Here is a 17,243-nt window from a genome sequence, read left to right as displayed (position 1 = left end):
AGAGGCCCTACTGTATTTTATCACAAACTTTTGAAGTCACATAGGCCTACAGCTATTAGTAGGGTCAGTTATGCACGTTTTAGGGTGCATATAGGTTATGGTGTTTATTCTTTCCAAATAAATTATATTCAAAAAGTTTCAATAGAAAATAGAGATGAGGAACGGCACACAGCATGAAAGTTTGATGTGATTTTTTATTCAGTGTAGCCTATAAGCTTCATAGACTATTACATTCTCAGTAGGCCACCATTTAGCGGGCCAGGTGGACAAACAACGCGACCTTAGTTTGCTAACCTTGAGATAGACTAACTAGCGACAAGAAAGGTCCACTGCTTGTGAGCCGTAGACTACAAATCTCATGAAAGAACCACTTGAACTTGAGAAAAAACATATTTAATTGCACTGTACGATACAAATGGCAGACCTTTATTTTTTGTCATAGAAAGAAGGCAAGCAGAATCAAATATCAATTATCCGGATTCTTCAACTCGCGGTAGAGAGATGACGAAGCGAATAATTCGAATATGATGTTTCAAATGCCCATAAAAAAGTAATGGTTTCATCTAAACTGTAGCATATAACCTGACGCACGCCGACGAAATACAGGTAAAATCATCTGAGCTACGCAAAGTACGATTCCTGCAGAACACAAAATAAAACATAATAACCTATAGCTTAATTGAGTAAATCCTTATAAAAAAAGTTTGTGAAAATATGAAAAACCATGGAACGTGTAAAAATTATTTTCACAAGAGGAGGTGGCCAACAATTTCACACACTGGTCCCCACATAAGTGAAGCAAACTATCACAATGCTTAGGAATCATTTAAAGAAAAGTCCCGTTTACTAATAGCCTACAAGCCAATAGGGTAAGCTTCATTTTTCTGATCAGTAGCTTAAAATTTCACAAAGGTTTGAAAAACACCAGCAACATAGCGGTAACCAGTCCGACATATAAGAAAAATAGTCATTTTTCTATGATTTGATGACTAATTTCAATTCTAATTTCCACAGTAAATTGACTTACAAAAGCAAATAAAGCTACAGTTTACAAAAACATGATACGCTGTTACATTTCTTTTTAAAAAAAAAATCTTTACGTCGTTTTAAGCATGTGTGTGTTTCTCTTAACTTTCCTTTCTACACAATCTGTGTGAAAACTCTTGCGCTTTCTGTAAAAACGTGGGCAACGCGTTTCAAAGCCCTCAAGTGATAATATACTTTGACAAAACCTTCCCTTATAATACCAATGCTATCGCAAGGTTAATACTGTAACAATTTAAGCAAATACTTTCAAGAGGACTACATGACCAATAAGGTAGAGATCATTTTCATCTTTCCGGTGACATTTTAATAATAAAAAATTGAACATAAAGGCAGAAAACAAACATATGACTTTTGAAAAAAACTCGTTGAAATTTACAGACTATTCAACATTATTCTATTCGATCCCAATTAAACCATATTTTGATCATTAGAAATAGGAGCTGATGTCTCTTAAATTATACAAGTTTCCGAACCTGACTGATTTTGTTTAGCTAACACACTTTGATTGTTTGTGTCTTTCTCAGCAGATAAATAGGTGAATAAAAAAACACAAATTTTAACTGGAACAATTAGAATCACGGTGATTACCTGCTTGTTCAATAAAATGGTTACAAAGCGATAAGTTATATTTACAGGTTGCTATGGCAACGTTTGTTTCTTTGTTCGTTCCGGCTCGGTTGCGAATGGATAGAGACTGTTCACACATGGAAAGAGCTAATTCATATTTTTCTAAGTTTATCAGAGAAACTCCTATACGATCCATGCATGTTGCAATATTCAAATCTGTGTCTTCGCTGTTCGAAAGTGTCTTTCTCATCTCCAACTCTTCCTGAAATAAATTTAATGCTTCAGAATATCGCTTCAACTTCATCAAACAAAGTCCTACTTGAGAAAGGCAGTAGCCGACGCGTATGTCGGAATCCTGATCAGAAGCAGTTTTTCTGCGAATATTTAAAGCGTTTTGCAAATGACTCAAAGCTTCTTCTCCTTTATTGAGATTGAGCAAGCAACTTCCCAACTCCTGGACACAAAATGCAATCTCGGTATCTATTGTCTCGTTATTCGAAATTTTCTTACGGATGCTGAGCTCTTGTTCAAATTCACAGAGAGCTCTTTCATACTTTGTCATGAGGACAAAGCATCTTCCTAAATTATAATAGCAGTCGGCAATGAATGCATTGTCCACATCTGCCGACATTTTTCGTCTAATGAAAAGTTCTTTTTCAAAGTGTTTTTGAGCAACTCGTGGCTTTTCTAAATCCAGTAGGTTAACCCCAACGTAATAATGGCACGACGCTTCATCTTCTATTGATAAACTTTTCGTATTGTTTTTCAATATGCTGCTGCATATTTGGATGCAGGTTTCGTGTAAATGAAGTTTGCAACAAATGTCCACGGAGTAGCGATAATCCACTTCCAAATGGAGAGGAAGGGAAGAATGTGCTTTATCAAAATCCACTCCTGACATGGCAGTTTGAAATGCTCGAGCTATTGTGAAATAATCAGCAACGCATTTTCCTCCAACAGCTTGCAGAATCTCAGCCAGTTGCTCGCCCAAGTTTGTATGATCTTCAATGAGATCAGGCTGTCTTTGACGCTTCATGCAAATCTTTAATCGCGTTTCACAAGCAATTGCAACAGCATATTGCAGGTAGTGGCGTTCTTTTGCCGTGACTATCCCTCGTTCTTTTAATTTATCGATTATATCAAAACATGAAAGCGCTTCTATACCGTGAAACGTTCCAAGTGCAGAAATGAAGACAGTAGTACTGCGATAAATTACACATTTCAAATTAAACTTACTAGTTGTGTATAAAATAGGAGAATTTTCATTGACATCAAATTTCAACCTGTTGTCCATAACTTGCTGTCGAAGCTCTTTGGTAAAACCGTTATAGGTTTCTCTTAATGACGTCAGCTTCCCCGCTGATCGCGCGCTAAAGTCCTCATAGACATGTCTATCTCCAGAAACAAAACATGTCTTTGAAAGCACATCTGCCATACGATAACCATTTTTCAAGATTTGTTCTTCATCCAAGTAATTTGCCATCTCGCTAGCCGGTTGTATCAGTTCATTTGTCCAAGGTGTTAGCACAGTAGGGTACGACCGATGCAATGAACTTTTGCTTGAGTGAGGTACAAGTCCATCAAACGAAATTCCTTTCGGAGTGTATGCGTCTGAAAACCAGTTACCATTTGGTTTAGAAGAATCATTCAATGTCCGCACGGCGACGCTAGAAATAACTGTCTCTCCCATATTGATGACAATGATTTGAAAAATGATGGCAAACCATCTGAAGTATTCAATTATCTCGGGATAATTTTCTTTGCGCTGCACACCTTCTTCTAAGACAATGACGTTTTCAAACGGAGAGTACGGAGTTATTTCTTTCCGGGCTAGAGGGCCCATTCCAACTAAAGCAAACCTACAATGGCAAGGAGGGTCTCCCATGATGCTGACGCAATAATCCGACAAGTAGCTCATCACTGAAGAGTAGTTTTCATTGATAGCATTTTGTATCCTTTGAACATCACGTATTTTATCTATCTCCAACCTGTGAGTTTTTTGGCCGTTTTTTGTTTCAGGAATATGCCTAAGCCTGGAAAGCTCTTTCTTGGCTTCGATTCTGTGTTGAATGATCGCGCTTTTGCAAGTTTTCGACGCGGACACTAAATCAACATCACTTTTCTTCACTCCTGCCATTTTTACAACCAGAGCGCAGAGGCTATCCAGATCTTTATGTACCTCGACTACATTGTCTGGTTTTCTCACAATAGCAGCGTTCAGCAATACCGCGCTCTGCGCTAAGCACACCTTGTTGTGACAGCGCGCTTTGTACAACAAACCAAGTTTATGTAAAATTATTGCAGATTTTTTTGAGTCTTTTTCTTTGCCATGCGCATCACAAAGGTCCTTTAATTGCTGCGCAAAATTTTCTTCCGTTTTTTGAGTCGGTGATCTTGATAATTTGGCAGGCATAATTCAGTTATTGTGAGCAAACCCATTAAACATATTTATAATCTCGTTAACTGAAATCGAACACTAAAAATGCTTCAAATCTGAAACAATCTTCTGATTCAGTAATCTAACATGAAACGAATGTCACTTGTCATGCATAGAATATTATTATAATAAATTAAATGAAGATTAAAAGCTTATGATGAAAAGCCCAACCAATGCTTAACCGTCATCAATCGTCCATTTAGAGTTAGAAATAAGGATGTTCATTAATGCACAGGGGGATTCAGCAAGTAGCCTAAAAGGGGGAGTCAATTTTAACAGAACACAATAATGTGTAGGTCCACATTAATCCGATCTTACAAACACATCAAGTTGTTTTTTCTGTGTTTCAGGCAGATTGACCGCCCAATCGTTTCCCCCTGGATTCGCCACTGCATTCTATTAATGGAAGAATAATAATTCAAATATTAAAGTTGATTCTCACTATTTCTATCTTCTATGCAGTTCGTGCTAAATGGCTCTGTGACGTCATACCATTTTGCAGATAAGATACTTTTCCTTCACGAGACATACAAGGCCGGTCGCCATACTGATCGATTGTAGGACTGTCTATTCTCAGACTGAGAAAGCTTCTTGGAGAACTTGTTGTCGGCAGTTTTGCATACTTGAAAAGGCTTTGAACAACATAGGCCTACCTACTTTGAACCACCGACGCAAGCCGGTTGCCGAGTTTGACAGAGTGAAACTTCCTGTTGTTTGTCGTATCCACTATCCAGGCTTACACCCCGTGGTTGAAGATTTAAATTAAGTGGATGGGAAGGCAAGGAAGCTAATCTTCATGTCCACCTTCAGGCATGCCTTTAAGTGTCCTGCCAAAGACACAGCCCCATGCAGTGGCGTAGCCAAGGGGGGGGTTTTGGGGGTTACAACCCCCCCCTTTGGCACGCGTGTGACGTCACGATATTGAGAATGATGCTTTCAGTCTAAAAAAAAATTGCCTAATTTTAAACAAAATTGCATTAAAAGAGCGAGTTTTGCCAATACCAAACATTCAAACATCTCAGCCAGGAATTAGCAACAAGAAAACACAGAGACTTAGCTTTTTTTCCCGAAAAATGCCGAAGAAAACATGATCTTAACCTTTTGCTATGCTACCGGACAGCACCATTTTACAGGAATATTCGTACCCACATTTTTGTTGAAAATGCTCTCAGAATGCACCAAATTCAAAGTAATTTTTCAAAATTTTCTGAGGGAGGCCCCCAGACCCCCGCCGCTGGGTAGTCAAAACCCCCCCTTTCAAAATTCCTGGCTACGCTACTGGCCCCATGCTCTTGAGCGGGTGTCGAACCGGTTCCCTTTCGATTGCCGTTCTAGGGCTCTCACCACTTGGCTATGCAGCCGACAATATGTTGAAGTGTTGAAGTATATTCCTATTGTTGAAGTGTTGTCTTTGAATTATTCCATCTCTTAGGTGCAGCTGTTCTTGATGTGCGTTCCTCAAGCGCACACCCCGAGAGTCAAACCAGCGCCGCTTGATCTTGAAGTTATTTCGATCGTAAAATCAGGCGCTTAACCAACTGTCTAGAAAAGGTCTGTGACAATTGCTTGCTTGGCTTATGTCAACAACAACTATAAGTTCACGACAGCTACTTCTGAATTTACTTCTGCTCCTGAAATTACCTCAGTTTTGCTAGATTCGGTTTACCGCTTACACCCATCCAGCAAATCAGTCTCTTTTTTACATTGATTCAACGTCTGAAAACATCTGATGAACTGCTGAATGGTAGTTTAAATGCGAGCTGTGACAGCAGTAACTTACTTCTAGTTGAGCTGACATCAGCAGACAAAACCAAGCCACGACACGGCATTTAATAAAATACTACAATGTTTAGTTTGTTTCTGTTCATGAATAGCAATTTCTGGTTTACATCTATAAACTATGCTAAAAGTCGTGTCCTTTGCTCGGTTTTTGATTTATCTGCTGATGGTTCAACAAAGTTACTTCTCCACCAAAATTGTAAGCTCACATCAATACTACAAGCAATGTATGTTCTCAAAATGTGGATCTTTCTCGCATACACAAAGAAATGCGCAAACAACCGCTACTTGAAAGCAAACATTTCATTTCTCACATTCTTGCTGCACTATGATGACTTTGGTCAGCTCACCAAGTAGTAGTAATGGTAGTAAACTTTGCAGGCTAAGACTCACTGAACTAAAACAAAGCTGGCGATTTTGCGAAAGCATTTTAAGTGAACACATAGCTTGAAGCTAAATCAGTGACATCATCGCACATAGTTACAAGCTAACATAAAAGCAGTGAAGCGTGATAGAAGCCAGAGTACGCCAGCGCCAAGTGTGCTTCAATTTCAATTTCCCGACCAAGATTAATCGAGATATCACACAATGAAAAGCGGTTCCACTTCCACATATAACCTCAAAACCAACAATTTGCTCACGTTGAAAATGACGTCATTGTGTTTTCATGCGAAACCATTGCTTTTAATTTTGTTGGTTAGTCTGATAAATTGGTTGTTGTGCCACAATTGTTGTAGATTCTATGTTATTTGGTTTTGAAGTCTCTGAACTCTATTTTTTACTCTTGTTCACCTTTGCCGACTATCTGAAGTTCTATTTGAATAAGCTTAACTGAAGATGATCTAGCTGCTAACTGATCGAAATCGATTTTTAGCTGTTTATGATTGAACTGACTCGTGTGTCAAAAAGATATTTCATGTTCATGATTACTCTCATCCGCTATCTTTGCATGGCAACTTCAACATTCATCACCTAGTCTATCTTTCCAGTTTTGATAAATTAGTTTTAAGAAGGATTATCAGTTTCAGATTGCCAATAAGGCTTAAACATACAAAAAGTGAAGTAAATAGTGGACATTAATTTCTTTGTAAGTGACCTGCAGTTCAAACGCATTTAACTAACCAGTTAACCACAGTGGGCTACATTCAAGCCAGTAAATCAGTCTCTATCAAGTTCCTCCGTTATAACACATACATTTGTCATGCTCCACTGCTGTGCAGACGTTGAATCAATGTAGGAAAAACATGTTGGCTCCCTCACATAAACTTGCTGATATCTCTCGGCCAGTTATTGCTATGTTGCATTTCCAAAACTGAAATACTCAATTTATGACATAGTTCAGAGCATGCTTGCCGCTGCTTTAAACACTCTCCCAGACAGCAAATTAGTCGTTTTTTTACATTGATTCAACGTCTGCAGTCGTTGAATCAATGTAAAAATGGTGGATTATGCTCAGGGCCGGATTTAGCTGATGGGGGGCCCGGGGCACTTTTAGATCGGGGGGCCCCCATGCAAAAACCATCTCTACGTCTACAGTAGCATCAGTCCAGTACTGCACAGCATTTTGCAGAAACTTTAAAGGCCAAAAGGAAAAAAAATAACAAAAAAACACATTTTAACCACATAGGGGGGCCCTTCAAAAGTCGGGGGGCCCGGGGCAACTGCCCCCTCTGCCCCCCCCTAAATCCGGGCCTGATTATGCTGTCTGGGATTCTGCAACGTGAACTGATACTTCATCTAGATTTTGAAGATACTTTTCGTTTGCGACCATTCGTCATCCGAAGCCATTATGACGTGAAGATATAAACGACTGGCTGTTATTGATAGTTCGCCAGTAGACCGTGGTAACAATTTCAGACCATAAATCTGTGAAGAGCTTTGTTGGTTTCGCGATAAATCAACCTAAAATTTGTGCTCAGCTTCAAAGAACAATTGTTTTTTACACTGATTCAACGTCTGCAGACGTTGAATCAATATATCAATGTAAAAAAAAACGAATGATGTGCTGTCTGAGCAGTTTGAATTCAAAACTAGCTGCTTTAAATTCCGAAATACCTTTTTACTTTTACTTTTTTGTTACAGCAAACATGAAACAATGTATTTGACGTTTCAGTAACTTGTAAACTGATGTCCTTTCTAAAAGTCTTTCTGACAATCACTTGCTTTGACTCACAGATCGATTGTGTTTGTTCTTGTGTGATTACATGAAAAGTGTTGAAATACATAATATGTAAATTCACTTCTACAAAAAGTGATAAAACTTTTAGCTTCCACTCAAGCTCATGCAGCTAACCCGGGTTCGATACCTGCTGAAGCTGGAACCATCGCCTTGATACGGGAGCCTCACAGTTGCCCTGCCAGCAAAAGTTGCATATTTTGTTTACATTGCTTCAGCGTCGCCAAACGCCAACCTACGCACCAGCTTGAAATACCGATCTTTTTACATTGATTCAACATTTGCAGTTTGTACTGTAAACGGACGAATCGATGTAAAAAGATTGGCTTTTGTCAACTAGGAAAATAACTGACGACTTAACTTACAGTATCGCACTGTCTGCAGACGTTGAAACATTGTAATGAATGAGTGATTTATTGGCTGATATAGCAACTGTTCAGCTACTGATAGTTGACAAGTTGCTATAATGCTAATATTTGCGTTTTCTGTTGTTTTGCTTAGGGGCAGATCCCACAAGTAGCCTCAGAAGGAGGGTGATTTTAACAAAACGCAATCATTTGAGCTTGTAAATGATGATGATGATTATGTGCCGGATCTGATACAGACGTTGGCGATCACGGTCTTCCACACTTCTCTGTCATATGTCAGTAATGTAAAGACAGAGCTTGTAAATACACCGTGACTAAATTTCCTTTTCTGTGTTTTGAAGATGGGCGATTACCCGATCCCCTTCCCCTAGACCTGCCACTGGTGTTGCAACGTTTAAGCTGCGCAGAAAAATAAGCTTTTGCTGTTTAGGTATTTCCCCGAGCAAATGCGTTTATTTTTCATTGATTCAACGTCTATTAAAGTCAAATCAATCTGAAAATGATTGATTTGCTGGCTGAGAGATGGCTCTTCGTGAATTTTAATGAAACCTGGGACCGCGCATAAAAATAGCAACTTTTCATTCCTAAAGTAAATTACACTTGAAATGTTCTTTTTGTTGCTACCTGCAAAATGCACTTTCAAGCACTTTCGTGCAAGATTGTAGATTGTAGTCCAATGCAATGTCATCGCTCCAGGCGAATTAAACAACCGAAGCTGATGTCGAGATGTGCGTCGATGCAGTTGCTGTGATTGATTGGTGTCGGTCGGTCTATTGGCAGTCTTTGCTTTTGCTTTTTGTAGGCCTTGGTTCGATTTCAGGTCGAGTTACAAGAAAAAAAGTATCAACAAATAAACATAGTGCCTTCATTGATTTCATCAGTTATAGCCAGACCGCGTACAACACATAGAGCACGTTAATTTCAACATGCAGTGGTGTGACTTTTATAGTTTTAACCCCACAAGCAGAGGTGGGCACCCGCTACTTTTAAGGTAGCGCGCTACTCACTACCGCTACTTGGACCAAAATAGCGCGCGCTACCGCTACCCGCTACCAATTTACAAAAGTAGCGCGCTACCCGCTACCGCTACTCGGACCAAAGTAGCGCTTTTTTTTTACTTTTTGTACTCATGGTTCACTTTTTACTTTATTGTTTCTTGCAGATCAACTTCATGTTAGTGAAAAGATTTTTTCCACGATACGATTTGTCACCAGAGTTAATTACACTGCGACGTATATCAAAAGAGAAATACGGTTAAATAATATTTCACACCAATCTGCATCTGGTCAGCTTAATTCATCTACTGTGACGACATAAATAAACCTCCAGCATCTGTTTTTTGAAAGCGCAATTAGGGTTATACCGAAACTACTTATGTACCAAGATAATTCAATTATAAGATGAATTAAATCCTTAGACTTACATCCGCTAATAAAAACGAACTTTCACTGAATCCCACCACCAAAGGCGCACTGAAGCGATTTCAGCCATTTCAAACCAAGACCTTGGGAAAGTGAGCTTGGTAGAGATTGTCCAGTCAAACCATAGGCATACGAAGCCAAGTCACTTAATCAGATTTAACACATCTAAGTTTAGTATAGTAACATTAACAAGAAAAAAAACTATATTGGGGCAAATTTCGAATATTTTCGACATCACATGATGTCCTCTTTAGGAATAGCATGCGCTAATTTCATCCGCATCTGAACAAAATAAAAGGTTTAAATATGAAATTTCAACAGGAAGAAAAATATGTGATGTCGAAAACGTTTGAAATTTGTTTCGATGTAGTTTTTCTCTGTAAATGTTGCTATAATAACCTTCAATGTGTTAAACCTGGTTACTTGGCGTCGTATGCTCATTGCTCATTTTTCAATTTGGGAAAGGTTTCAATGAATTTGGTGATATTGTTCAGATTGATTTTGTAACAATTATCAGGTACAGAAGGTTAAACTGACCCATTGACTTCGCAGAAAATGTTACACGTGCTAACATTTGGGTTAAAACTGGACAGTTGGTTGAAAAATTGTTTGCCGTGCGATAATGTTTGAAACAATGTGTAGGCTAACATGGATCTAAGATCTACAGCAGTGGTTCCCAACCTGGGGTTCGCGGACTTGGGAGTCCGTGATTGCCTTGATGAATTTTGGGAAAAAAACTTTGTTCTATATGCACGGATGGAGCACCAGCTATGCTCGGGAACAAATCCGGATTTGCTGCTTTAGCAAAAAACGAAGCTCCTCGCGTGGTTGTTACCCATTGCTTCTTGCACAGGTGCTTCTTGCACAGGTGCGCCTTAGCAGCAAAAACTTTATCAGCAAGTCTCAAAGAAATTCTGACAAATGGCGTGAAAGTCGTTAAGTTCATCAAAAGCAGAGTTGTAAACCACTGTACTTTTAAAGCGCTCTGTCAAGAAGTAGGGTCAGATTACGAAGTACTTTTGTATCATTCTGAGGTAAGTTGGTTGTCTAGAGCAGGGTTTCCCAAAGTGGGGTCCGCGGACCCCTGGGGGTCCGCAAAGACTGCACAGGGGGTCCCTGACGATATGACAAAATGGCGAAAACAGGCTTGACATTGTACGGTACCGTACTTCCATTGTCGCAGATGAATGCCGCCGTGATTTGTAACTAAAATGAATTATTTAATGAATGTTAGGCCGTGTCAATCTTAAATATTTGAAATGAATTAGTACGTCTTGGTAATTGCTCTACCTTAAAAATTGCATTCGGCGTCTATGATGCAACAACTAAACGTACGGTGTATAGCAGTCGGGAATGTTTGCTATGTAGCTACAAGGCTAAACTGTTTTTCGGTTAGCTACCTGTAGGTCTATGCAGTCCGAGCATTAAAATAGATAACTGATAACCCCATAGGTGGTAAGGTTATGAAGTTCTGAAGTTTCAATTTTTGTTCGAATTGGCCTTAGGCCACCTAAAGATATGGCCTGATTTGTCACATTTTGCAGAAATTTCCAGGTTTTTCTAACTTTGGGCGAACGTTTAAATAAATTTTTCTAAAAATTAGATTTTTACGCTTTCTTTATTCTTTTCCCCAGATGACACAATAGGTTTCAACATCCTCACATGATGAAAAACAAAGAAAATTGGATTTTGTAAATTTTAGTCAGACTGTTAATTTTCAATAACAGTCTGATTTTGCGTTTTTCAACTTACTTTTTCTCATTTGCTACTCCTTCCCCAAGGCAACAAAAAAGTTTTTTGTCATTAGGAAACCGCAAAAAGTAAAAACATGTCAAAAAATGCTAGTCAAGCACTAGCAGTAGCTGTAATCAAAATCTGCAAAATGTGACAAATCAGGCCGCATCTCCAGGTGGCCATGGGCCTAGCTTAATAATTCAAAATAAAATAAAAATAATAGATAAAACATAGAAATAACTCAATGCGAAGGGGCGGTGTTTAGGTATAAGAGTAGCAGTTTAGCGAAGGGACGATAGAATAGTAACAAATCGAAGTTATCAGATAATTCGTTTGTGTTAACTTTTAGTAGAATGGCAAAGGTGGCACTGCAGCTGACAACATTTTTTACAAATATATTTCTGCGCAGCTTTTTCTCCGGTAGTCTACAAAGTCAGTAGGCCTACAACAATTGAGGCTAAGTAGAACGCCTGTTTGAACCGCGAGAGGAGGTTTTAATTTTCTTGCGAGCGCACAATGCGGACTTAGCTTCACTAGTAGCCGATGAAATTTGGCTTGGGAAACTTGCATATCTGGCAGATATTTTTAACCTTCTCAATCAACTGAACTTGTCACTTTTGACTGGATTTTAAACCCTTTTGTTGTTGCAAAAACTGATCTGTCAGGACGCAAAGAAGAAGAATTGGCTGAATTGTCATCTGACCGAACTTTAATGATTAGTTTCAATCAAAAACCTCTTGCATCTTTCTGGTTAAGTGTTGAGAACGAATATCCACTGCTCTCACAAAAGGCTACCCAAATGTTATTACCTTTTGCCACTACCTACATGTGTGAGACAGCATTTTCAGCTCTTACAAATATGAAGACAAAATACCGGTCTAGACTTATCGTAGACTCTGAATTGCGTGTTTGCTTGTCACAAATTGCTCCAAGAATTGACAAGTTGTGCAGTAAGAAGCAATCACATCCATCCCATTGATGTTGTCATTTCGATTAATAAACATGATTCAGTGTTACTTATTTTTATTTGTATTAACATTTATCGCTGGTTAGGCGGAAAATTGATGCGACATAAGATTGGGGTCCGCGAAAAAACACTTTGACAAATAGGGGTCCATTGCCCAAAAAGTTTGGGAAACCCTGGTCTAGAGCAGTGTTTCTTAAACAGGTGAATGGTTCACCCCAGGATGAATAAAATTTTTGCAGGGGTGAACCAACCAAAAGGGGTGAATAAGGGTGAACCATCAGAAATGGATGATAGTTTGCGAGCAGGGCGGATATTCCGATTGTTTCACCTGTTCAGTGAACAGGTGAGAATTTCCAAAAACAAAATCAATTCCAAGTTTTCCATTTTTTAATCAAAACTAATTGTTTTTTTATAAATTTCAATATTTTTTATTGTTTGATTCTTTTATAAATTTCAAAAAACTAACTGAAAACTAAAAAGAGAAATGCACTGAAATGTGTGAACTCATCGATGAGAGTGGCATTAGAACAGGGGTTCTTAAACTGGGGTCCGTGGCCCTCAAGGGGTCCGCGGACTAGTTTTTTGAAGTCCATGAAGGCCCAATGGAAATCTTAGTGTATATATCATATAATTTCAAAAATGGAATAAAATTTTCAAAAGAAATTAAAGAGATTAAGTTCAAACAACGCTGATGATTTCTAGTTTAGCGTTTCCAGATAATTGTTATCGCATTGTAGGCTACTGTTTTTTTGTTACGTAGGCTACCGTAGCCTACGTTTATTAGCCCATACGTCACTTTACACATTGTTGTTTTTTCCGCTATTTGAACATTGCAAAATTTTATCAGTTGCAGCTAAGCTAGACGTCAGCTAAGCTAGGTTGAGATTGTGAAAGGTTTATGCAGATCCTCTTTTGGTAAAGACAGCCTATAATCTGCTATAATCTATAAAGGCTGCTATAATCCCTTTTGCGACTACATTTTATGTGAGTCAGGATTTTCATCCTTGATAAGTATCAAAACAAAGAGTCGAAACCGGTTGGATGCAAAGAATGACATGCGTGTTGCCCTATCAAAGACGAAGCCACAATTTCATGTTCTTGTTGAAGACAAACAGCAGCATCCTTCACATTAATGAAATTAAATCGAAGATATTGAAAAACAATCTGCATTCGCTAGTTCTTAAATTTAATAAAACAAAAATTTTGTTACCTCAAATCAAATATAGTTACTACTCTCTGAACCCTTGACAGCATGTTTCACCCTAAAAGGATGATCATCAGAAGGTCATTATTCGAATAGAAATAAATTTTGTTACCAATTTATTTTAATTTTATTGTGTTATGTCCAATTCATGCTGATCAAAAATGTTTCTCGGACTAGGCCATAAAGGGGTCCACGCAAACCAATTTTTTTAAGGGTTCCGCGTTAAAAAAAAGTTTAAGAACCCCTGCATTAGAAGGACTGATTCAGCCGCGATTTGAAAAACTACTTGCGAAAGTTCAGGAGCATCCTAGTCACCAGTAAACAATTTTCTGCTGTAAATCGACTACTGAACTGTTGTTATTTTGCTTATTGTATAATAGTGAAGTTGGTTTGTACTGAGTGTATCAGTACAAAAATTTGGTGACTGTGTTTTGTAGCTTTATATCTCTGGACTCGAAAAATTGTAGATTGCAATGGTAAAACTTAGCTTGAGTTGAACAAAAATCGAAACAACCTAACTCATTTTCTGCTGTTGTATATAGACGAGATAGTGTTATCATATCATGAGACAAGGGTGAATGAAATCTGGAGATAGATGTTAGGGGTGAACAAAACTAAAAAAGTTTAAGAAGCACTGATCTAGAGGAGAAGTTTTAAAACGACTGCAGCAGCTAAAAAATGAGGTAGCCAATCAACTCTTTTGAAAGCAAAAGGAAGTCCCCTTTCAAAATTGTTTGAGAGTAAAAGTTTTCTATACGGCATGGCCTACTTAGCCGATATTTTCGGTCATATTAACAATGTTAATCGTGACAATCAAGGACCAGGTGTGACAATATTATTGATGCAGCTGAAAAACTGAAAGTGTTTATAGCCAAGTTGCCGGTTCGGAAGCGCAGATAGGAAGCAGGTAATTACGCTAACTTTCCAATGTTAGAAGATCTTATCTTGATGAATGAAACTCAAAGAGAATGTACTATTTTGATCTCTACGAGAGAAAAATTTTGCGCACACTTGGAAAACCTTCAAATCTTATTTCAACGTTATCTTAATTTGTCTCGATCGACCAATTTAAAATCATCTCTCGAGGCAGATCTGAATTTCAGACTAAGATCATGGAAGCCTTAAGAATCAAACGTAATAATCCGTCTCTCAACCGGCAGTTATTCGCCTGTGGCTCATCGTTCCTCTTGTGTGTGTTCTAATTGCTTGTCAAATGCCTGTAGTTTACACCTCATGTGATCTGTTTCCACCGTATAATTTACTTGTAATCATTCCTGTGTCACTCGTTCAGTTTGTGTGTTTTTCAGTCTGGAGTGTCGTTAGTATACAGTTACAGTTATAATGCAAAGTCAAATTTACCTTACAATTTTCATTTTATTTATATTGCAGATATGTAATTCCTGATGAGGACACATGTACGTGTCGAAAACGTTTAAGTTTATTTTAATTATGTTATATTTGTGTATGTAATACATCATGTTAAACCCGCTGAAGTTACTTTGTTTTATTTGTCTGTGGTTCAACAAAGCAAACTCTCTACCAAAGCTTTATTATTTTAATTTACTGTAGAACACCTGCCGAACGAAGTTGAAACATGGATTCGAAATCCTTTTCTTTTTGGCTTGAACAACATTAGCAGTGACCATCTCAGTAAAGATGACCTAATTGATTTGAGATCAAGAGTTATTACGCATTGAATTTCATTCAATAACTGTAAAAGAATTTTGGTGGTCACAACTGCAAGCCTACCCATTCTTGGCAAAGCAAGCGATTATTGTTTTGTTACCATTCATAACCACTTACCTTTGCGAGACAGGATTCTCAGCTCTTGTTACAATAAAAACTAAACATCAAAATCGCCTGGACGTTGAAGATGACATGCCTGTTGCGTTGTCAAAAACTCAACCACAGTTCAGTGGTCCAATATGACACAGTATATAGTAGTTGAGTAGCATAATTATTACAATAGTCAATACTAGTAGACTATGTTAATTGAGTTTCAGGCAAATTTGAGGTAGGGGTCCGCAGAATTAATAATTTGTTTAAAGGAGTCCGTGACAACAAAAAGGTTGGGAACCACTGATCTACAGTATATACAGCGTTTTTAGCAATATTGGCCGATGTAGTGAGAAGTTTATCAAGTTCATACAACGCTTTGAAACGAGAAATGTAATTTGACTATTTTAATTAATTTTTAATTTGCATAATGCACCACAGTGAAGTTGTAAGGCAGACTGGTATAAGTAGGATATATCGAATACGGCGACTGAAATTATCTTGATAAGATAAATAATTAATAGGAAACTCTTTTTCATGGCATCCTATCCAGCATCTCGCAGCAAATAAAACGAAATACATCACTTCAATTGGGACATTCAGTGCAGGAACATAAGCTTAGACAATTAAGACTTTCTATTTTAAGGAAAAATAGACGTGTTTGTAAAAGTATTTCTGGTCAAGTTTGGCTAAAAAAAGATACACTTTTTCTAAGAGCGTTTTTTTTTCATGCAAAACGTCACCTCATTGACTGAAATTTTAGTCATTTTTCTAAATTGACAGCATCTGTCTTTTTAAAACGGATTTGAGATTTTTGCAGAACGTCAACTTTTGTACAAGAAGTCTTCCAGTTGTAATTATTCAAATAAACCAACAGGCGTCCTGGTATTTAACGACAATACGAGAGAAGAATTCGGATTATACTGACCAGGTTAAACTACAGAATCAATTCGAGAAATGAAGCTGAGAATGAACAAAGACAAAATGGCATAAGAATAATCGAGTGCATTCATGAATTTTATTAATTTGTTCGTTCATGAGGTTTACAATTGATAGCACAAAGATACCGGGCTAGCCGCTAGAGAAAATTGAACATATTTCCGGTTTGACATATTATTATAAACCTTGAAATAGACTACATACTCTTCTTTTAATTATGCATCGTTTTCTTGGCTGATGTTTCATGGTGGCATGAATGGAGAAAAATGAAGGAAGCAATGAAACCAATCTTCGTGTCAAACTTAGACGTTTATTTGCAAAAACAAGTACATAGACCTTTTAGATATGAACCAAACTACAAAGACAAAAATGGAAAAGTTAAACTGATAAATCGGCAAATGTTTGAACAACTAAACTGATTTAAACTTCTGTTTTCAATTAAACCATTCAAACTTTGCTTCATGAAATGAGTTCACTTAAGTCATGCTTTAAGAATTGAATGGATAAATTGTAGACAGTTTTCCGCTCCTAGTTGAAGCTTGACGTCAGACCTTCAATAATTTAATAAAATCAAACACACACATGCTGGGAAGTTTTTTGCATGGAAACTAAACTGTAGGTTTGTTTATATAATTACTGACTTTTAGTGAAAAAACAGCTTTGTGCATTTTATTTTTACCATAAATTATTTATCCTCTGTTATTACGTCATAAAACGACATTTATGCGATAATAGGGTCGAAATTATTATTGTCGAAGTAGTGCTTATTGTCTCTGTGAAATCGCAAAATAACAAACTCACAGCCTTTGTGAAATATCTAATGGAATT

Source organism: Aplidium turbinatum, chromosome 2 (assembly GCF_918807975.1).
Source record: "Aplidium turbinatum chromosome 2, kaAplTurb1.1, whole genome shotgun sequence".
Lineage (NCBI taxonomy): Eukaryota > Metazoa > Chordata > Ascidiacea > Aplousobranchia > Polyclinidae > Aplidium > Aplidium turbinatum.
This window is presented reverse-complemented; position numbering follows the sequence as displayed.